This window comes from Heterodontus francisci, chromosome 40, assembly GCF_036365525.1.
Source record: "Heterodontus francisci isolate sHetFra1 chromosome 40, sHetFra1.hap1, whole genome shotgun sequence".
Classification (NCBI taxonomy): Eukaryota; Metazoa; Chordata; class Chondrichthyes; order Heterodontiformes; family Heterodontidae; genus Heterodontus; species Heterodontus francisci.
In genome coordinates this window covers 41,570,661-41,596,442 of record NC_090410.1, presented here as the reverse complement: position 1 = coordinate 41,596,442, position 25,782 = coordinate 41,570,661, and positions in this window count along the sequence as shown.

The window sequence follows — 25,782 nt, the reverse complement described above, 5'->3', positions numbered from 1 at the left end:
TCTGAATCTCTCTGAAACTCCCTGACACTCTCTGACACTCTCTGAAACTTTCTGACACTCTCTGACACTCTCTGAACATCTCTGAAACTCTCTGAAAATCTCGAAACTCTCTGACGCTCTCTGACACTCTCCGACACACTCAGAAACTCTCAGAAACTCTCTGGCACTCTCTGACACTCTCAGAATGTCTCTGAAACTCTCTGACACTCTCTGAAACTCTCTGACACTCTCTGACACATTCTGACAGTCTCTGACACTCTCTGAAGCTCTCTGAAACTCTCTGACAGTCTGTGAAACTCTGTGAAACTCTCTGACAATCTCTGAAACTTTCTGACACACTCTGAAGCTCTGTGAAACTTTCTGAAACTCTCTGACACTCTCAGAAACACTCAGAAACTCTCTGAAACTCTCTGACACTCTCTGACACTCTCTGACACTCTGTGACACACTCTGAAATTCTCTGACAATCTCTGACGCTCTCAGACAAACTCACAAACTCACAGAAACTCTCTGACACTCCCTGCCACTCTCAGACACTCTCTGAAACTCTCTGACACTCTCTGAAACTCACTGACACTCTCTGACACACTCTGAATCTCTCAGACATTCGCTGACACTCTCGGACACTATCTGAAACTCTCTGACACTCTCTGACACTATCTGGACCTCTCTGACCCTCTCTGACACTCTCTGACACTCTCTGAAACTCTTTGACACTCTCTGACACTCTCGGACACTGTCTGACTCTCTCTGAAAATCTCTGAAACTCTCTGACACTCTCTGACACTCCCTGACACTCTCTGAAGCTCTCTGAAACTCTCTGACACTCTCTGGAACTCTCTGAAACTCTCTGACACGCTCTGAAACTTTCTGACACTCTCTGAAACTCTCTGAAACTCCCTGAAACTCTCTGAAACTCTCTGACACTCTCAGAAACTTTCAGAAGCTCTCTGAAACTCACTGACACTCTCCGACACTCTCTCATACTCTCAGACACTTTCTGAAACTCTCTGACATTCTCTGAAACTCTCTGACACACAATGACACTCTCTGAAACTCTCTGACACTCTCTGAAACTCTCTGACACTCTCAGACTCTCTCAGACACTCTCTGAAACTCTCTGACACTCTCTGAAACTCTCTGACAGTCTCTGACACTCTCTGACTCTCTCTGAAACTCTCTGACACTCTCTGACACTCACTGAAACTCTGTGACATTCTCTGAAACACTCTGACAATCTCCGAAACTCTCAGACACTCTCTGACACTCTCTGACACTTTCCGAAGCTCTCTGACACTATCTGACACTTTCTGAAACTCTCGGACACTGTCTGACACACTCTGCAACTCTGTGAAACTCTCTGACACTCCCTGACACTCTCTGACGCTCTCTGAATCTCTCTGAAACTCTCTGACACTCTGTGACACTCGCTGACACTCTCTGACACTCTGTGACACTCTCTGAGTTTCTCTGAAACTCCCTGAGACTCTCTGACGCTCTCTGAAACTTTCTGACACTGTCTGACACTCTCTGAACATCTCTGAAACTCTCTGACAATCTCTGACACTCTCAGACACTCTCTCATACACTCTGACACTTTCTGAATCTCTCGGACACTCTCTGACTCTCTCTGACACTCTCTGATACTCTCTGACACTCTGTAAATCTCTCTGAAAATCTCTGACACTCTGTGACACACTCTGAAACTTTCTGGCAATCTCTGACACTATCTGAAGATCTCTGAAACTCTCTGAAACACTCTGACACTCTCTGACAGTCTCAGACACTCTCTGACACTCTCTGACACGTTCTGAAACTCTCTGACACTATCTGACACGTTCTGAAACTCTCGGACACTCTCTGACACTCTCTGAAAATCTCTGACACTCTCTGAAACTCTCTGACTCTCGCTGAAACTCTCTGATACTCTCTGACACTCACTGACACTCTGTGACACTCTCTGAAACTCTCTGACACTCTCTGACACTCTCTGAAACACTCTGACTCTCACTGACACTCTGTGACACCCTCGGAAACTCTCTGACACTCTCTGAAACTCTTTGACACTCTCTGACATTCTCTGATACTGTCTGACACTCTCTGAATCTCTCTGAAGCTTTCTGACACTCTGTGAAACTCTCTGAAATTTTCTTGCTGTCTCCGAAGATCTCTGACACTGTCTGAAAATCTCTGACACTCTCTGACACTCTCCGACACTCTCAGAAACTGTCAGAAACTCTCAGGCACTCTCTGACACTCTCAGAAGGTCTCTGAAACTCTCGGACACTATCTGAACCTCTCTGACACTCTCTGACACTCTCTGAAACTCTCTGACACTCTCTGACACTCTCTGACACTCTCGGACACTGTCTGACTCTCTCTGAAAATCTCCGAAACTCTCTGACACTCTCTGACACTCATTGACACTCTCTGAAGCTCTCTGAAACTCTCTGACACTCTCTGACACTCTCTGAAACTGTCTGAAACTCTCTCACACTCTCTGAAACTTTCTGACACTCTCTGAAACTCTCTGAAACTCCCTGAAACACTCTGAAACCTCCGACACTCTTAGAAACTTTCAGAAGCTCTCTGAAACTCACTGACACTCTCTGACACTCTCTCATACTCTCAGACACTTTCTGAAACTCTCTGACACTCTCTGAAACTCTCTGACACTCTCTGACACTCTCTGACACTCTCTGATACTCTCTGACTCTCTCTGAAACTCTCTGACAATATCTGACACTCACTGAAACTCTGTGACACTCTCTGAAACACTCTGACAATCTCTGAAACTCTCAGAAACTCTCTGACACTCTCTGACACTTTCCGAAACTCTCTGACACTATCTGACACTTTCTGAAACTCTCGGACACTGTCTGACACACTTTGCAACTCTGTGAAACTCTCTGACACTCTCTGACACTCTCTGACACTCTCTGAATCTCTCTGAAACTCTCTGACACTCTGTGACACTCTGTGACACTCTCTGACACTCTGTGACACTCTCTGCATCTCTCTGAAACTCCCTGACACTCTCTGACACTCTCTGAACATCTCTGAAACTCTCTGACACTCTCTGACACTCTCAGACACTCTCTCATACTCTCTGACACTTTCTGAATCTCTCTGAAACTCTCTGACACTCTGTGACACACTCTGAAACTTTTTCGCATTCTCTGACACTCTCTGAAGATCTCTGAAACTCTCTGAAAATCTCTGACACTCTCTGAAAATCTCTGACACTCTCTGACAGTCTCAGACACTCTCTGACACGTTCTGAAACTCTCTGACACTATCTGACACTTTCTGAAACTCTCGGATACTCTCTGACACTCTCTGAAAATCTCTGACACTCTCTGACTCTCGCTGACACTCTCTGATACTCTCTGACACTCACTGACACTCTGTGACACTCTCTGAAACTCTCTGACACTCTCTGAAACTCTCTGACTCTCAATGACACTCTGTGACACTCTCGGAAACTCTCTGACACTCTCTGAAACTCTTCGACACTCTCTGACATTCTCTGATACTGTCTGACACTCTCTGAATCTCTCTGAAGCTCTCTGACACTCTGTGACACTCTCTGAAATTTTCTTGCTGTCTCTGCAGATCTCTGAAACTCTCTGAAAATCTCTGACACTCTCTGAAACTCTGTGACACTCTCTGAAACACTCTGACACTCTCTGACACTCTCCGACACACTCAGAAACTGTCAGAAACTCTCAGGCACTCTCTGACACTCTCAGAAAGTCTCTGAAACTCTCAGACACTCTCAGACACTCTCTGAAACTCTCTGACACTCTCTGAAACTCTCTGACAGTCTCTGACACTCTCTGACACTCTCTGACACTCTCTGAAACTCTCTGACACTCTCAGCCACTCTCAGACACTCTCTGAAACTCTCTGACACTCTCTGAAACTCTCTGACAGTCTCTGACACTCTCTGACACTCTCTGACTCTCTCGGAAACTCTCTGACACTCTCTGACACTCACTGAAACTCTGTGACATTCTCTGAAACACTCTGACAATCTCCGAAACTCTCAGACACTCTCTGACACTCTCTGACACTATCCGAAGCTCTCTGACACTATCTGACACTTTCTGAAACTCTCGGACACTGTCTGACACACTATGCAACTCTGTGAAACTCTCTGACACTCTCTGACACTCTCTGACACTCTCTGAATCTCTCTGAAACTCTCTGACACTCTGTGACACTCTCTGACACTCTCTGACACTCTCTGAGTCTCTCTGAAACTCCCTGAGACTCTCTGACGCTCTCTGAAACTTTCTGACACTGTCTGAAACTCTCTGAACATCTCTGAAACTCTCTGACAATCTCTGACACTCTCAGACACTCTCTCATACACTCTGACACTTTCTGAATCTCTCGGACACTCTCTGACTCTCTCTGACACTCTCAGATACTCTCTGACACACTCTGAAACTTCTGGCAATCTCTGACACTCTCTGAAGATCTCTGAAACTCTCTGAAAATCTCTGACACTCTCTGAAACTCTGTGACACTCTCTGACACTCTGTGACACTCTCTGCATCTCTCTGAAACTCCCTGACACTCTCTGACACTCTCTGAACATCTCTGAAACTCTCTGACACTCTCTGACACTCTCAGACACTCTCTCATACTCTCTGACACTTTCTGAATCTCTCTGAAACTCTCTGACACTCTGTGACACACTCTGAAACTTTTTCGCATTCTCTGGCACTCTCTGAAGATCTCTGAAACTCTCTGAAAATCTCTGACACTCTCTGAAACTCTGTGACACTCTCTGAAACACACTGACACTCTCTGACAGTCTCAGACACTCTCTGACACTCTCTGACACGTTCTGAAACTCTCTGACACTATCTGACACTTTCTGAAACTCTCGGATACTCTCTGACACTCTCTGAAAATCTCTGACACTCTCTGACTCTCGCTGACACTCTCTGATACTCTCTGACACTCACTGACACTCTGTGACACTCTCTGAAACTCTCTGACACTCTCTGAAACTCTCTGACTCTCACTGACACTCTGTGACACTCTCGGAAACTCTCTGACACTCTCTGAAACTCTTCGACACTCTCTGACATTCTCTGATACTGTCTGACACTCTCTGAATCTCTCTGAAGCTCTCTGACACTCTGTGACACTCTCTGAAATTTTCTTGCTGTCTCTGCAGATCTCTGAAACTCTCTGAAAATCTCTGACACTCTCTGAAACTCTGTGACACTCTCTGAAACACTCTGACACTCTCTGACACTCTCCGACACACTCAGAAACTGTCAGAAACTCTCAGGCACTCTCTGACACTCTCAGAAAGTCTCTGAAACTCTCAGACACTCTCAGACACTCTCTGAAACTCTCTGACACTCTCTGAAACTCTCTGACAGTCTCTGACACTCTCTGACACTCTCTGACACACACTGACACTCTCTGAAACTCTCTGACACTCTCTGAAACTCTCTGACACTCTCAGACACTCTCAGACACTCTCTGAAACTCTCTGACACTCTCTGAAACTCTCTGACAGTCTCTGACACTCTCTGACACTCTCTGACTCTCTCTGAAACTCTCTGACACTCTCTGACACTCACTGAAACTCTGTGACATTCTCTGAAACACTCTGACAATCTCCGAAACTCTCAGACACTCTCTGACACTCTCTGACACTATCCGAAGCTCTCTGACACTATCTGACACTTTCTGAAACTCTCGGACACTGTCTGACACACTATGCAACTCTGTGAAACTCTCTGACACTCTCTGACACTCTCTGACACTCTCTGAATCTCTCTGAAACTCTCTGACACTCTGTGACACTCTCTGACACTCTCTGACACTCTCTGAGTCTCTCTGAAACTCCCTGAGACTCTCTGACGCTCTCTGAAACTTTCTGACACTGTCTGACACTCTCTGAACATCTCTGAAACTCTCTGACAATCTCTGACACTCTCAGACACTCTCTCATACACTCTGACACTTTCTGAATCTCTCGGACACTCTCTGACTCTCTCTGACACTCTCAGATACTCTCTGACACTCTGTGAATCTCTCTGAAACTCTCTGACACTCTGTGACACACTCTGAAACTTTCTGGCAATCTCTGACCCTCTCTGAAGATCTCTGAAACTCTCTGAAAATCTCTGACACTCTCTGAAACTCTGTGACACTCTCTGAAACACTCTGACACTCTCTGACAGTCTCAGACACTCTCTGACACTCTCTGACACGTTCTGAAACTCTCTGACACTATCTGACACGTTCTGAAACTCTCGGACACTCTCTGACACTCTCTGAAAACCTCTGACACTCTCTGAAACTCTCTGACTCTCGCTGAAACTCTCTGATACTCTCTGACACTCACTGACACTCTGTGACACTCTCTGAAACTCTCTGACACTCTCTGAAAATCTCTGACACTCTCTGAAACTCTCTGACTCTCACTGACACTTTGTGACACCCTCTGACACTCACTGAAACTCTGTGACACTCTCTGAAACACTCTGACATTTTCCGAAACTCTCTGACACTATCTGACACTTTCTGAAACTCTCGGACACTGTCTGACACACTCTGCAACTCTCTGAAACTCTCTGACACTCTCTGACACTCTCTGAATCTCTCTGAAACTCTCTGACACTCTGTGACACTCTGTGACACTCTCTGACACTCTGTGACACTCTCTGCATCTCTCTGAAACTGCCTGACACTCTCTGACACTCTCTGAAACTTTCTGACACTCTCTGACACTCTCTGAACATCTCTGAAACTCTCTGACACTCTCTGACACTCTCAGACACTCTCTCATACTCTCTGACACTGTCTGACAAACTCTGCAACTCTGTGAAACTCTCTGACACTCTCTGGCACTCTCTGACACTCTCTGACAGTCTCTGAATCTCTCTGAAACTCCCTGACACTCTCTGACACTCTCTGAAACTTTATGACACTCTCTGACACTCTCTTAACATCTCTGAAACTCTCTGAAAATCTCGAAACTCTCTGACGCTCTCTGACACTCTCCGACACACTCAGAAACTCTCAGAAACTCTCTGGCACTCTCTGACACTCTCAGAATGTCTCTGAAACTCTCTGACACTCTCTGAAACTCTCTGACACTCTCTGAAACTCTCTGAAGCTCTTTGACACTCTCTGAAACTCTGTGACACTCTCTGAAACATTCTGACACTCTCTGAGAGTCTCAGACACTCTCTGACACTCTCTGACACGTTCTGAAACTCTCTGACACTATTTGACACTTTCTGAAACTCTCGGACACTCTCTGACACTCTCTGAAACTCTCTGACACTCACTGACACTCTCTGACTCTCGCTGACACTCTCTGATACCATCTGACACTCACTGACACTCTGTGACACTCTCTGAAACTCTCTGACACTCTCTGACACTCTCTGAAACACTCTGACTCTCACTGACACTCTGTGACACCCTCGGAAACTCTCTGACACTCTCTGAAACTCTTTGACACTCTCTGACATTCTCTGATACTGTCTGACACTCTCTGAATCTCTCTGAAGCTTTCTGACACTCTGTGACACTCTCTGAAATTTTCTTGCTGTCTCCGAAGATCTCTGAAACTGTCTGAAAATCTCTGACACTCTCTGACACTCTCCGACACTCTCAGAAACTGTCAGAAACTCTCAGGCACTCTCTGACACTCTCAGAAAGTCTCTGAAACTCTCGGACACTATCTGAACCTCTCTGACACTCTCTGACACTCTCTGAAACTCTCTGACACTCTCTGACACTCTCTGACACTCTCGGACACTGTCTGACTCTCTCTGAAAATCTCCGAAACTCTCTGACACTCTCTGACACTCATTGACACTCTCTGAAGCTCTCTGAAACTCTCTGACACTCTCTGACACTCTCTGAAACTGTCTGAAACTCTCTCACACTCTCTGAAACTTTCTGACACTCTCTGAAACTCTCTGAAACTCCCTGAAACACTCTGAAACCTCCGACACTCTTAGAAACTTTCAGAAGCTCTCTGAAACTCACTGAAACTCTCTGACACTCTCTCATACTCTCAGACACTTTCTGAAACTCTCTGACACTCTCTGAAACTCTCTGACACTCTCTGACACTCTCTGACACTCTCTGACCCTCTCTGACTCTCTCTGAAACTCTCTGACATTCTCTGACACTCACTGAAACTCTGTGACACTCTCTGAAACACTCTGACAATCTCTGAAACTCTCAGACACTCTCTGACACTCTCTGACACTTTCCGAAACTCTCTGACACTATCTGACACTTTCTGAAACTCTCGGACACTGTCTGACACACTTTGCAACTCTGTGAAACTCTCTGACACTCTCTGACACTCTCTGACACTCTCTGAATCTCTCTGAAACTCTCTGACACTCTGTGACACTCTGTGACACTCTGTGACACTCTCTGACACTCTGTGACACTCTCTGCATCTCTCTGAAACACCCTGACACTCTCTGACACTCTCTGAAACTTTCTGACACTCTCTGACACTCTCTGAACATCTCTGAAACTCTCTGACACTCTCTGACACTCTCAGACACTCTCTCATACTCTCTGACACTTTCTGAATCTCTCTGAAACTCTCTGACACTCTGTGACACACTCTGAAACTTTCTCGCATTCTCTGACACTCTCTGAAGATCTCTGAAACTCTCTGAAAATCTCTGACACTCTCTGAAACTCTGTGACACTCTCTGAAACACACTGACACTCTCTGACAGTCTCAGACACTCTCTGACACTCTCTGACACGTTCTGAAACTCTCTGACACTATCTGACACTTTCAGAAACTCTCGGATACTCTCTGACACTCTCTGAAAATCTCTGACACTCTCTGACTCTCGCTGACACTCTCTGATACTCTCTGACACTCACTGACACTCTGTGACACTCTCTGAAACTCTCTGACACTCTCTGAAACTCTCTGACTCTCACTGACACTCTGTGACACTCTCGGAAACTCTCTGACACTCTCTGAAACGCTTCGACACTCTCTGACATTCTCTGATACTGTCTGACACTCTCTGAATCTCTCTGAAGCTCTCTGACACTCTGTGACACTCTCTGAAACACTCTGACACTCTCTGACACTCTCCGACACACTCAGAAACTGTCAGAAACTCTCTGAAACTCTCTGACAGTCTCTGACACTCTCTGACACTCTCTGACTCTCTCTGACACTCTCGGAAACTCTCTGACACTCTCTGAAACTCTCTGACAGTCTCTGACACTCTCTGACACTCTCTGACTCTCTCTGAAACTCTCTGACACTCTCTGACACTCACTGAAACTCTGTGACATTCTCTGAAACACTCTGACAAACTCCGAAACTCTCAGACACTCTCTGACACTCTCTGACACTTTCCGAAGCTCTCTGACACTATCTGACACTTTCTGAAACTCTCGGACACTGTCTGACACACTCTGCAACTCTGTGAAACTCTCTGACACTCTCTGACACTCTCTGACACTCTCTGAATCTCTCTGAAACTCTCTGACACTCTGTGACACTCTCTGACACTCTCTGACACTCTGTGACACTCTCTGAGTCTCTCTGAAACTCCCTGAGACTCTCTGACGCTCTCTGAAACTTTCTGACACTCTCTGACACTCTCTGAACATCTCTGAAACTCTCTGACACTCTCAGACACTCTCTCATACACTCTGACACTTTCTGAATCTCTCGGACACTCTCTGACTCTCTCTGAAACTCTCTGATACTCTCTGACACTCTGTGAATCTCTCTGAAACTCTCTGACACTCTGTGACACACTCTGAAACTTTCTGGCAATCTCTGACACTCTCTGAAGAGCTCTGAAACTCTCTGAAAATCTCTGACACTCTCTGAAACTCTGTGACACTCTCTGAAACACTCTGACACTCTCTGACAGTCTCAGACACTCTCTGACACTCTCTGACACGTTCTGAAACTCTCTGACACTATCTGACACGTTCTGAAACTCTCGGACACTCTCTGACACTCTCTGAAAATCTCTGACACTCTCTGAAATTCTCTGACACTCACTGACACTCTGTGACACTCTCTGAAACTCTCTGACACTCTCTGAAAATCTCTGACACTCTCTGAAACTCTCTGACTCTCACTGACACTCTGTGACATCCTCTGACACTCACTGAAACTCTGTGACACTCTCTGAAACACTCTGACAATCTCTGAAACTCTCAGACACTCTCTGACACTCTCTGACACTTTCCGAAACTCTCTGACACTATCTGACACTTTCTGACACTCTCGGACTATGTCTGACACACTCTGCAACTCTGTGAAACTCTCTGACACTCTCTGACACTCTCTGACACTCTCTGAATCTCTCTGAAACTCTCTGACACTCTGTGACACTCTGTGACACTCTCTGACACTCTGTGACACTCTCTGCATCTCTCTGAAACTCCCTGACACTCTCTGACACTCTCTGAAACTTTCTGACACCCTCTGACACTCTCTGAACATCTCTGAAACTCTCTGACACTCTCTGACACTCTCAGACACTCTCTCATACTCTCTGACACTCTCTGACAAACTCTGCAACTCTGTGAAACTCTCTGACACTCTCTGGCACTCTCTGACACTCTCTGACAGTCTCTGAATCTCTCTGAAACTCCCTGTCACTCTCTGACACTCTCTGAAACTTTCTGACACTCTCTGACACTCTCTTAACATCTCTGAAACTCTCTGAAATTCTCGAAACACTCTGACGCTCTCTGACACTCTCCGACACACTCAGAAACTCTCAGAAACTCTCTGGCACTCTCTGACACTCTCGTAATGTCTCTGAAACTCTCTGACACTCTCTGAAACTCTCTGACACTCTCTGACACTCTCTGAAACTCTCTGAAGCTCTTTGACACTCTCCGAAACTCTGTGACACTCTCTGAAACATTCTGACACTCTCTGAGAGTCTCAGACACTCTCTGACACTCTCTGACACGTTCTGAAACTCTCTGACACTATTTGACACTTTCTGAAACTCTCTGACACTCTCTGACACTCTCTGAAACTCTCTGACACTCACTGACACTCTCTGACTCTCGCTGACACTCTCTGATACTATCTGACACTCACTGACACTCTGTGACACTCTCTGACACCCTCGGACACTGTCTGACTCTCTCTGAAAATCTCCGAAACTCTCTGACACTCTCTGACACTTTCTGAAACTCTCTGACACTCTCTGACACTCCCTGACACTCTCTGAAGCTCTCTGAAACTCTCAGACACTCTCTGACACTCTCTGAAACTCTCTGAAACTCTCTGACACTCTGTGACACTCTGTGACACTCTCTGAATCTCTCTGAAACTCCCTGACACTCTCTGACACTCTCTGAAACTTTCTGACACTCTCTGACACTCTCTGAACATCTCTGAAACTCTCTGACAATCTCTGACACTCTCAGACACTCTCTCATACTCTCTGACACTTTCTGAATCTCTCGGACACTCTCTGACACTCTCTGACTCTCTCTGACACTCTCTGATACTCTCTGACACTCTCTGACACTCTCTGAAACTTTCTGGCAATCTCTGACACTCTCTGAAGATCTCTGAAACTCTCTGAAAATCTCTGACACTCTCTGAAACTATGTGACACTCTCTGAAACAGTCTGACACTCTCTGAGAGTCTCAGACACTCTCTGACACTCTCTGACACTTTCTGAAACTCTCGGACACTCTCTGAACATCTCTGAAACTCTCTCATACTCTCTGACACTCTCTGCCTCTCGCTGACACTCTCTGATACTCTCTGACACTCACTGACACTCTGTGACACTCTTTGAAACTCTCTGACACTCTCTGAAACTCTCTGACTCTCACTGACACTCTGTGACACTCTCGGAAACTCTCTGACACTCTCTGACACTCTCTGAAACTCTTTGACACTCTCTGACACTCTCGGACACTGTCTGACTCTCTCTGAAAATCTCCGAAACTCTCTGACACTCTCTGACACTCACTGACATTTTCTGAAACTCTCTGAAACTCTCAGACACTCTCTGACACTCTCTGAATCTCTCTGAAACTCTCTGACACTCTGTGACACTCTGTGACACTCTGTGACACTCTCTGACACTCTGTGACGCTCTCTGAATCTCTCGTAAACTCCCTGACACTCTCTGACACTCTCTGAAACTTTCTGACACTCTCTGACACTCTCTGAACATCTCTGAAACTCACTGACACTCTCAGACACTCTCTCATACTCTCTGACACTTTCTGAATCTCTCGGACACTCTCTGACACTCTCTGACTCTCTCTCACACTCTCTGATACTCTCTGACACTCTCTGAATCTCTCTGAAACTCTCTGACACTCTGTGACACTCTCTGAAACTCTCTGACACTCTCTGACACTCTCTGAAACTCTCTGACTCTCACTGACACTCTGTGACACTCTCGGAAACTCTCTGACACTCTCTGACACTCTCTGAAACTCTTCGGCTCTCTCTGACATTCTCTGATACTTTCTGACACTCTCTGAATGTCTCTGAAGCTCTCTGACACTCTGTGACACTCTCTGAAATTTTCTTGCTGTCTCTGAAGATCTCTGACACTCTCTGAAACTCTGTGACACTCTCTGAAAGACTGTGACACTCTCTGACACTCTCCGACACACTCAGAAACTGTCAGAAACTCTCAGGCACTCTCTGACACTCTCAGAAAATCTCTGAAACTCTCTGACACTCTCTGAACCTCTCTGACACTCTCTGACACTCTCTGAAGCTCTCTGAAACTCTCAGACACTCTCTGACACTCTCTGACACTTTCCGAAACTCTCTGACACTATCTGACACTTTCTGAAACTCTCGGACACTGTCTGACTCTCTCTGAAAATCTTCGAAAGTCTCTGACACTCTCTGACACTCTCTGACACTTTCCGAAACTCTCTGACACTATCTGACACTTTCTGAAACTCTCGGACACTGTCTGACAAACTCTGCAACTCTGTGAAACTCTCTGACACTCTCTGGCACTCTCTGACACTCTCTGACAGTCTCTGAATCTCTCTGAAACTCCCTGACACTCTCTGACACTCTCTGAAACATTCTGACACTCTCTGACACTCTCGGACACTCTCTGACACTCTCTGACTCTCGCTGACACTCTCTGATACTCTCTGACACTCACTGACACTCTGTGACACTCTCTGAAACTCTCTGACACTCTCTGACACTCTCTGAAACTCTCTGACTCTCACTGACACTCTGTGACACTCTCGGAAACTCTCTGACACTCTCTGACACTCTCTGAAACTCTTCGACTCTCTCTAACATTCTCTGATACTGTCTGACAATCTCTGAATCTCTCTGAAGCTCTCTGACACTCTGTGACACTCTCTGAAATTTTCTTGCTGTCTCTGAAGATCTCTGAAACTCTCTGAAAATCTCTGACACTCTCTGAAACTCTGTGACACTCTCTGAAACACTCTGACACTCTCTGACACTGTCTGAAACACACTGAAGCTCTCTGAAACTCTCTGAAACTCTCTGACACTCTCAGAAACTATCAGAAACTCTCTGAAACTCTCAGATACTCTCTGACACACTCTGCAGCTCTGTGACACTCTCTGACACTCTCTGACACTCTCTGAAACTCTCTGAAACTCTGAGACACTCTGTGACACTCTGTGACATTCTCTGAAACTGTCTGACACTCTCTGACACTCTTCGACATACTCAGAAACTTTCAGAAACTCTGAGGCACTCTCTGGCACTCACAGAAAGTCTGTGAAACTCTCTGAAACTCTCTGACACTCTCTGTAACTCTCTGACACTCTCTGACACTCTCTGAAACTCTCTGACACTCTCTGACACTCGCTGACACTCTCTGACTCTCACTGAAAGTCTCTGATACTCTCTGACACTCACTGACACTCTGTGAAGATCTCTGAAACTCTCTGAAACATTCTGACACTCTCTGAAACACACTGAAGCTCTCTGAAACTCTCTGACACTCTCTGACACTCTCTGACACTCTGTGCCACTCTCTGACACTCTCTGACACTCGCTGACACTATCTGACACTTTCTGAAACTCTCAGACACTCTCTGACACACTCTGCAGCTCTGTGACACTCTGTGACACTCTGTGACACTCTCTGACACTCTCTGAATCTCTCTGAAACTCTGTGACACTCTGTGACACTCTGTGACATTCTCTGAAACTGTCTGACACTCTCTGACACTCTCCGACATACTCAGAAACATTCAGAAACTCTGAGGCACTCTCTGACACTCTCAGAAAGTCTGTGAAACTCTCTGAAACTCTCTGAAACTCTCTGACACTCTCTGACACTGTCTGAAACTCTCTGACACTCTCTGACACTCGCTGACACTCTCTGACTCTCACTGAAAGTCTCTGATACTCTCTGACACTCACTGACACTCTGTGAAGCTCTCTGAAACTCTCTGACACTCTCTGACACTCTCTGACACTCTCCGAAACTCTCTGACACTCTCTGACACTCGCTGACACTCTCTGATTCTCGCTGACACTCTCTGAAACTCCCTGACACTCACTGACACTCTGTGACACTCTCTGAAAATCTCTGACACTCTCTGACACTCTCTGACACTCCCTGAAACTCTCTGACTCTCACTGACGCTCTGTGACACTCTCTGAAACTCTCTGACACTCTCTGACACTCTCTGACACTCTCTGAAACTCTTCGGCACTCTCTGACATTCTCAGATACTGTCTGACACTCTCTGAAACTCTCTGACACTCTCTGAAATTCTCTGACACTCTCTGACATTCCCTGACACTCTCTGAATCTCTCTGAAGCTCTCTGACACTCTGTGACACTCTCTGAAACTTTCTGGCACTCTCTGACACTCTCTGAAGATCTCTGAAACTCTCTGAAAATCTCTGACACTCTCTGAAACTCTTTGACACTCTCTGACACTCTCGGACACTGTCTGACTCTCTCTGAAAATCTCCGAAACTCTCTGACACTCTCTGACACTCCCTGACAATCTCTGAAGCTCTCTGAAACTCTCAGACACTCTCTGACACTCTCTGACACTTTCCGAAACTCTCTGACACTATCTGACACTTTCTGAAACTCTCGGACACTGTCTGACACACTCTGCAACTCTGTGAAACTCTCTGACACTCTCTGGCACTCTCTGACACTCTCTGACAGTCTCTGAATCTCTCTGAAACTCCCTGACACTCTCGGACACTCTCTGAAACTTTCTGACACTCTCTTAACATTTCTGAAACTCTCTGAAAATCTCGAAACTCTCTGACGCTCTCTGACACTCTCCGACACACTCAGAAACTCTCAGAAACTCTCTGGCACTCTCTGACACTCTCAGAATGTCTCTTAAACTCTCTGACACTCTCTGACACTCTCTGACACTCTCTGAAACTCTCTGACACTCTCTGACACTCTCTGAAACTCTCTGAAGCTCTTTGACACTCTCTGAAACTCTGTGACACTCTCTGAAACATTCTGACGCTCTCTGAGAGTCTCAGACACTCTCTGACACTCTCTGACACGTTCTGAAACTCTCTGACACTATTTGACACTTTCTGAAACTCTCGGACACTCTCTGACACTCTCGGAAACTCTCTGACACTCTCTGACACTCTCTGACTCTCGCTGACACTCTCTGATACTCTCTGACACTCACTGACACTCTGTGACACTCTCTGAAACTCTCTGACACTCTCTGACACTCTCTGAAACTCTCTGACTCTCACTGACACTCTGTGACACTCTCGAAAACTCTCTGACTCTCTCTTACACTATCTGAAACTCTTCGACTCTCTCTGACATTCTCTGATACTGTCTGACACTCTCTGAATCTCTCTGAAGCTCTCTGACACTCTGTGACACTCTCTGAAATTTTCTTGCTGTCTCTGAAGATCTCTGAAACTCTCTGAAAATCTCTGACACTCTCTGAAACTCTGTGACACTCTCTGAAACACTCTGACACTCTCTGTCACTCTCTGAAACACACTGAAGCTCTCTGAAACTCTCTGAAACTCTCTGACACTCTCAGAAACTATCAGAAACTCTCTGAAACTCTCAGATACTCTCTGACACACTCTGCAGCTCTGTGACACTCTCTGACACTCTCTGACACTCTCTGACACTCTCTGAATCTCTCTGAAACTCTGTGACACTCTGTGACACTCTGTGACATTCTCTGAAACTGTCTGACACTCTCTGACACTCTTCGACATACTCAGAAACTTTCAGAAACTCTGAGGCACTCTCTGACACTCTCAGAAAGTCTGTGAAACACTCTGAAACTCTCTGACACTCTCTGAAACTCTCTGTAACGCTCTGTCACTCTCTGACACTCTCTGACACTCTCTGACACTCTCTGACACTCTCTGAAACTCTCTGAAACTCTGTGACACTCTGTGACACTCTGTGACGTTCTCTGAAACTGTCTGACACTCTCTGACACTCTTCGACATACTCAGAAACTTTCAGAAACTCTGAGGCACTCTCTGGCACTCTCAGAAAGTCTGTGAAACTCTCTGAAACTCTCTGACACTCTCTGAAACTCTCTGTAACTCTCTGACACTCTCTGACACTCTCTGAAACTCTCTGACACTCTCTGACACTCGCTGACACTCTCTGACTCTCACTGAAAGTCTCTGATACTCTCTGACACTCACTGACACTCTCTGAAACTCTTCGGCACTCTCTGACATTCTCAGATACTGTCTGACAATCTCTGAAACTCTCTGACACTCTCTGAAATTCTCTGACACTCTCTGACATTCCCTGACACTCTCTGAATCTCTCTGAAGCTCTCTGACACTCTGTGACACTCTCTGAAACTTTCTGGCACTCTCTGACACTCTCTGAAGATCTCTGAAACTCTCTGAAAATCTCTGACACTCTCTGAAACTCTTTGACACTCTCTGACACTCTCGGACACTGTCTGACTCTCTCTGAAAATCTCCGAAACTCTCTGACACTCTCTCACACTCCCTGACAATCTCTGAAGCTCTCTGAAACTCTCAGACACTCTCTGACACTCTCTGACACTTTCCGAAACTCTCTGACACTATCTGACACTTTCTGAAACTCTCGGACACTGTCTGACACACTCTGCAACTCTGTGAAACTCTCTGACACTCTCTGGCACTCTCTGACACTCTCTGACAGTCTCTGAATCTCTCTGAAACTCCCTGACACTCTCGGACACTCTCTGAAACTTTCTGACACTCTCTTAACATCTCTGAAACTCTCTGAAAATCTCGAAACTCTCTGACGCTCTCTGACACTCTCCGACACACTCAGAAACTCTCAGAAACTCTCTGGCACTCTCTGACACTCTCAGAATGTCTCTGAAACTCTCTGACACTCTCTGACACTCTCTGAAACTCTCTGACACTCTCTGACACTCTCTGAAACTCTCTGAAGCTCTTTGACACACTCTGAAACTCTGTGACACTCTCTGAAACATTCTGACACTCTCTGAGAGTCTCAGACACTCTCTGACACTCTCTGACACGTTCTGAAACTCTCTGACACTATTTGACACTTTCTGAAACTCTCGGACACTCTCTGACACTCTCGGAAACTCTCTGACACTCTCTGACACACTCTGACTCTCGCTGACACTCTCTGATACTCTCTGACACTCACTGACACTCTGTGACACTCTCTGAAACTCTCTGACACTCTCTGACACTCTCTGAAACTCTCTGACTCTCACTGACACTCTGTGACACTCTCGAAAACTCTCTGACTCTCTCTGATACTATCTGAAACTCTTCGACTCTCTCTGACATTCTCTGATACTGTCTGACACTCTCTGAATCTCTCTGAAGCTCTCTGACACTCTGTGACACTCTCTGAAATATTCTTGCTGTCTCTGAAGATCTCTGAAACTCTCTGAAAATCTCTGACACTCTCTGAAACTCTGTGACACTCTCTGAAACACTCTGACACTCTCTGACACTCTCTGAAACACACTGAAGCTCTCTGAAACTCTCTGAAACACTCTGACACTCTCAGAAACTATCAGAAGCTCTCTGAAACTCTCAGATACTCTCTGACACACTCTGCAGCTCTGTGACACTCTCTGACACTCTCTGACACTCTCTGAATCTCTCTGAAACTCTGTGACACTCTGTGACACTCTGTGACATACTCAGAAACTTTCAGAAACTCTGAGGCACTCTCTGACACTCTCAGAAAGTCTGTGAAACACTCTGAAACTCTCTGACACTCTCTGAAACTCTCTGTAACGCTCTGTCACTCTCTGACACTCTCTGACACTCTCTGACACTCGCTGACACTCTCTGACTCTCACTGAAAGTCTCTGATACTCTCTGACACTCACTGACACTCTGTGAAGATCTCTGAAACTCTCTGAAACATTCTGACACTCTCTGAAACACACTGAAGCTCTCTGAAACTCTCTGACACTCTCTGACACTCTCTGACACTATGTGCCACTCTCTGACACTCTCTGACACTCGCTGACACTATCTGACACTTTCTGAAACTCTCAGACACTCTCTGACACACTCTGCAGCTCTGTGACACTCTGTGACACTCTCTGACACTCTCTGACACTCTCTGTTTCTCTCTGAAACTCTGTGACTCTCTGTGACACTCTGTGACATTCTCTGAAACTGTCTGACACTCTCTGACACTCTCTGACATACTCAGAAACATTCAGAAACTCTGAGGCACTCTCTGACACTCTCAGAAAGTCTGTGAGACTCTCTGAAACTCTCTGACACTCTCTGAAATTCTCTGAAACTCTCTGACACTCTCTGACACTCTCTGAAACTCTCTGACACTCTATGACACTCGCTGACACTCTCTGACTCTCACTGAACGTCTCTGATACTCTCTGACACTCACTGACACTCTGTGAAACACACTGAAGCTCTCTGAAACTCTCTGAAACTCTCTGACACTCTCAGAAACTATCAGAAACTCTCTGAAACTCTCAGATACTCTCTGACACACTCTGCAGCTCTGTGACACTCTGTGACACTCTCTGACACTCTCTGACACTCTCTGAATCTCTCTGAAACTCTGTGACACTCTGTGACACTCTGTGACATTCTCTGAAACTGTCTGACACTCTCTGACACTCTCCGACATACTCAGAAACTTTCAGAAACTCTGAGGCACTCTCTGACACTCTCAGAAAGTCTGTGAAACACTCGGAAACTCTCTGACACTCTCTGAAACTCTCTGTAACGCTCTGTCACTCTCTGACACTCTCTGACACTCTCTGACACTCTCTGACACTCTCTGAAACTCTCTGAAACTCTGTGACACTCTGTGACACTCTGTGACATTCTCTGAAACTGTCTGACACTCTCTGACACTCTTCGACATACTCAGAAACTTTCAGAAACTCTGAGGCACTCTCTGGCACTCTCAGAAAGTCTGTGAAACTCTCTGAAACTCTCTGACACTCTCTGAAACTCTCTGTAACTCTCTGACACTCTCTGACACTCTCTGAAACTCTCTGACACTCTCTGACACTCGCTGACACTTTCTGACTCTCACTGAAAGTCTCTGATACTCTCTGACACTCACTGACACTCTCTGAAACTCTTCGGCACTCTCTGACATTCTCAGATACTGTCTGACACTCTCTGAAACTCTCTGACACTCTCTGAAATTCTCTGACACTCTCTGACATTCCCTGACACTCTCTGAATCTCTCTGAAGCTCTCTGACACTCTGTGACACTCTCTGAAACTTTCTGGCACTCTCTGACACTCTCTGAAGATCTCTGAAACTCTCTGAAAATCTCTGACACTCTCTGAAACTCTTTGACACTCTCTGACACTCTCGGACACTGTCTGACTCTCTCTGAAAATCTCCGAAACTCTCTGACACTCTCTGACACTCCCTGACAATCTCTGAAGCTCTCTGAAACTCTCAGACACTCTCTGACACTCTCTGACACTTTCCGAAACTCTCTGACACTATCTGACACTTTCTGAAACTCTCGGACACTGTCTGACACACTCTGCAACTCTGTGAAACTCTCTGACACTCTCTGGCACTCTCTGACACTCTCTGACAGTCTCTGAATCTCTCTGAAACTCCCTGACACTCTCGGACACTCTCTGAAACTTTCTGACACTCTCTTAACATCTCTGAAACTCTCTGAAAATCTCGAAACTCTCTGATGCTCTCTGACACTCTCCGACACACTCAGAAACTCTCAGAAACTCTCTGGCACTCTCTGACACTCTCAGAATGTCTCTGAAACTCTCTGACACTCTCTGACACTCTCTGAAACTCTCTGACACTCTCTGACACTCTCTGAAACTCTCTGAAGCTCTTTGACACACTCTGAAACTCTGTGACACTCTCTGAAACATTCTGACACTCTCTGAGAGTCTCAGACACTCTCTGACACTCTCTGACACGTTCTGAAACTCTCTGACACTATTTGACACTTTCTGAAACTCTCGGACACTCTCTGACACTCTCGGAAACTCTCTGACACTCTCTGACACTCTCTGACTCTCGCTGACACTCTCTGATACTCTCTGACACTCACTGACACTCTGTGACACTCTCTGAAACTCTCTGACACTCTCTGACACTCTCTGAAACTCTCTGACTCTCACTGACACTCTGTGACACTCTCGAAAACTCTCTGACTCTCTCTGATACTATCTGAAACTCTTCGACTCTCTCTGACATTCTCTGATACTGTCTGACACTCTCTGAATCTCTCTGAAGCTCTCTGACACTCTGTGACACTCTCTGAAATATTCTTGCTGTCTCTGAAGATCTCTGAAACTCTCTGAAAATCTCTGACACTCTCTGAAAATCTGTGACACTCTCTGAAACACTCTGACACTCTCTGACACTCTCTGAAACACACTGAAGCTCTCTGAAACTCTCTGAAACTCTCTGACACTCTCAGAAACTATCAGAAGCTCTCTGAAACTCTCAGATACTCTCTGACACACTCTGCAGCTCTGTGACACTCTCTGACACTCTCTGACACTCTCTGAATCTCTCTGAAACTCTCAGAAACTCTCTGGCACTCTCTGACACTCTCAGAATGTCTCTGAAACTCTCTGACACTATCTGACACTCTCTGAAACTCTCTGAAACTCTCTGACACTCTCAGAAACATTCAGAAGCTCTCTGAAACTCACTGACACTCTCTGACACTCTCTCATGCTCTCAGACACTTTCTGAAACTCTCTGACACTCTCTGAAACTCTCTGACACTCTCTGACACTCTGTGACACTCTCTGAAACTTTCTGGCAATCTCTGACACTCTCTGAAGATCTCTGAAACTCTCTGAAAATCTCTGACACTCTCTGAAACTCTCTGACACTCACTGACACTCTGTGGCACTCACTGACACTCTCTGAAGATCTCTGAAACTCTCTGAAACTCTCTGACACTCTCTGACACTCTCTGAAACTCTCTCATACTCTCTGATACTCTCTGCCTCTCGCTGACACTCTCTGATACTCTCTGACACTCACTGACACTCTGTGACACTCTTTGAAACTCTCTGACACTCTCTGAAACTCTCTGACTCTCACTGACACTCTGTGACACTCTCGGAAACTCTCTGACACTCTCTGACACTCTCGGAAACTCTTTGACACTCTCTGACACTCTCGGACACTGTCTGACTCTCTCTGAAAATCTCCGAAACTCTCTGACACTCTCTGACACTCCCTGACATTTTCTGAAACTCTCTGAAACTCTCAGACACTCTCTGACACTCTCTGAATCTCTCTGAAACTCTCTGACACTCTGTGACACTCTGACACTCTCTGACACTCTGTGACACTCTCTGAATCTCTCTGAAACTCCCTGACACTCTCTGACACTCTCTGAAAATTTCTGACACTCTCTGACACTCTCTGAACATCTCTGAAACTCACTGACACTCTCAGACACTCTCTCATACTCTCTGACACTTTCTGAATCTCTCGGACACTCTCTGACACTCTTTGACTCTCTCTGACACTCTCTGATACTCTCTGACACTCTCTGAATCTCTCTGAAACTCTCTGACACTCTGTGACACTCTCTGAAACTTTCTGGCAATCTCTGACACTCTCTGAAGACCTCTGAAACTCTCTGAAAATCTCTGACACTCTCTGAAACTCTGTGACACTCTCTGAAACATTCTGACACTCTCTGAGAGTCTCAGACACTCTCTGACACTCTCAAACACGTTCTGAAACTCTCTGACACTATTTGACACTTTCTGAAACTCTCGCACACTCTCTGACACTCTTTGAAACTCTCTGACACTCTCTGAAACTCTCTGACTCTCGCTGACACTCTCTGATACTCTCTGACACTCACTGACACTCTGTGACACCTTCTGAAACTCTCTGAGACTCTCTGACACTCTCTGAAACTCTCTGACTCTCACTGACACTCTGCGACACTCTCGGAAACTCTCTGACACTCTCTGACACTCTCTGAAACTCTTCGGCTCTCTCTGACATTCTCTGATAATTTCTGACACTCTCTGAATGTCTCTGAAGCTCTCTGACACTCTGTGACACTCTCTGAAATTTTCTAGCTGTCTCTGAAGATCTCTGACACTCTCTGAAACTCTGTGACACCTTCTGAAACTCTCTGACACTCTCTGAAACTCTCTGACTCTCACTGACACTCTGTGACACTCTCGGAAACTCTCTGACACTCTCTGACACTCTCTGAAACTCTTCGACTCTCTCTAACATTCTCTGATACTGTCTGACACTCTCTGAATCTCTCTGAAGCTCTCTGACACTCTGTGACACTCTCTGAAATTTTCTTGCTGTCTCTGAAGATCTCTGAAACTCTCTGAAAATCTCTGACACTCTCTTTAACTCTGTGACACTCTCTGAAACACTCTGACACTCTCTGACACTCTCCGACACACTCAGAGACTGTCAGAAACTCTCAGGCACTCTCTGACACTCTCAGAAAGTCTCTGAAACTCTCTGACACTCTCTGAACCTCTCTGACACTCTCTGACACTCTCTGAAGCTCTCTGAAACTCTCGGACACTGTCTGACTCTCTCTGAAAATCTCCGAAACTCTCTGACACTCTCTGACACTCCCTGACACTCTCTGAAGCTCTCTGAAACTCTCAGACTCTCTCTGACACTCTCTGACACTTTCCGAAACTCTCTGACACTATCTGACAATTACTGAAACTCTCGGACACTGTCTGACAAACTCTGCAACTCTGTGAAACTCTCTGACACTCTCTGGCACTCTCTGACACTCTCTGACAGTCTCTGAATCTCTCTGAAACTCCCTGACACTCTCTGACACTCTCTGAAACTTTCTGACACTCTCTGACACTCTCTTAACATCTCTGAAACTCTCTGAAAATCTCGAAACTCTCTGACGCTCTCTGACACTCTCCGACACACTCAGAAACTCTCAGAAACTCTCTGGCACTCTCTGACACTCTCAGAATGTCTCTGAAACTCTCTGACACTCTCTGAAACTCTCTGACACTCTCTGACACTCTCTGAAACTCTCTGAAGCTCTTTGACACTCTCTGAAACTCTGTGACACTCTCTGAAACATTCTGACACTCTCTGAGAGTCTCATACACTCTCTGACACTCTCTGACACGTTCTGAAACTCTCTGACACTATTTGACACTTTCTGAAACTCTCAGACACTCTCTGACACTCTCGGAAACTCTCTGACCCTCTCTGACACTCTCTGACTCTCGCTGACACTCTCTGATACTCTCTGACACTCACTGACACTCTGTGACACTCTCTGAAACTCTCTGACACTCTATGACACACTCTGAAACTCTCTGACTCTCACTGACACTCTGTGACACTCTCGGAAAATCTCTGACACTCTCTGACACTCTCTGAAGCTCTTCGACTCTCTCTGACATTCTCTGATACTGTCTGACACTCTCTGAATCTCTCTGAAGCTCTCTGACACTCTGTGACACTCTCTGAAATTTTCTTGCCGTCTCTGAAGATCTCTGAAACTCTCTGAAAATCTCTGACACTCTCTGAAACTCTGTGACACTCTCTGAAACACTCTGACACTCTCTGACACTCTCTGAAACACACTGAAGCTCTCTGAAACTCTCTGAAACTCTCTGACACTCTCAGAAACTATCAGAAACTCTCTGAAACTCTCAGATACTCTCTGACACACTCTGCAGCTCTGTGACACTCTCTGACACTCTCTGACACTCTCTGACACTCTCTGAATCTCTCTGAAACTCTGTGACACTCTGTGACACTCTGTGACATTCTCTGAAACTGTCTGACACTCTCTGACACTCTCCGACATACTCAGAAACTTTCAGAAACTCTGAGGCACTCTCTGACACTCTCAGAAAGTCTGTGAAACTCTCTGAAACTCTCTGACACTCTCTGAAACTCTCTGTAACGCTCTGACACTCTCTGACACTCTCTGAAACTCTCTGACACTCTCTGACACTCGCTGACACTCTCTGACTCTCACTGAAAATCTCTGATACTCTCTGACACTCACTGACACTCTGTGAAGATCTCTGAAACTCTCTGAAACATTCTGACACTCTCTGAAACACACTGAAGCTCTCTGAAACTCTCTGACACTCTCTGACACTCTCTGACACTCTGTGCCACTCTCTGACACTCTCTGACACTCGCTGACACTATCTGACACTTTCTGAAACTCTCAGACACTCTCTGACACACTCAGCAGCTCTGTGACACTCTGTGACACTCTGTGACACTCTCTGACACTCTCTGAATCTCTCTGAAACTCTGTGACACATGTGACACTCTGTGACATTCTCTGAAATTGTCTGACACTCTCTGACACTCTCCGACATACTCAGAAACATTCAGAAACTCTGAGGCACTCTCTGACACTCTCAGAAAGTCTGTGAAACTCTCTGAAACTCTCTGACACTCTCTGAATCTCTCTGAAACTCTCTGACACTCGCTGACACTCTCTGAAACTCTCTGACACTCTCTGACACTCGCTGACACTCTCTGACTCTCACTGAAAGTCTCTGATACTCTCTGACACTCACTGACACTCTGTGAAGCTCTCTGAAACTCTCTGACACTCTCTGACACTCGCTGACACTCTCTGATTCTCGCTGACACTCTCTGATACTCCCTGACACTCACTGACACTCTGTGACACTCTCTGAAAATCTCTGACACTCTCTGACACTCTCTGACACTCTCTGACACTCCCTGAAACTCTCTGACTCTCACTGATGCTCTGTGACACTCTCTGAAACTCTCTGACACTCTCTGACACTCTCTGACACTCTCTGAAACTCTTCGGCACTCTCTGACATCCTCAGATACTGTCTGACACTCTCTGAAACTCTCTGACACTCTCTGAAACTCTTCGACTCTCTCTGACATTCTCTGATACTGTCTGACACTCTCTGAATCTCTCTGAAGCTCTCTGACACTCTGTGACACTCTCTGAAATTTTCTTGCCGTCTCTGAAGATCTCTGAAACTCTCTGAAAATCTCTGACACTCTCTGAAACTCTGTGACACTCTCTGAAACACTCTGACACTCTCTGACACTCTCTGAAACACACTGAAGCTCTCTGAAACTCTCTGAAACTCTCTGACACTCTCAGAAACTATCAGAAACTCTCTGAAACTCTCAGATACTCTCTGACACACTCTGCAGCTCTGTGACACTCTCTGACACTCTCTGACACTCTCTGACACTCTCTGAATCTCTCTGAAACTCTGTGACACTCTGTGACACTCTGTGACATTCTCTGAAACTGTCTGA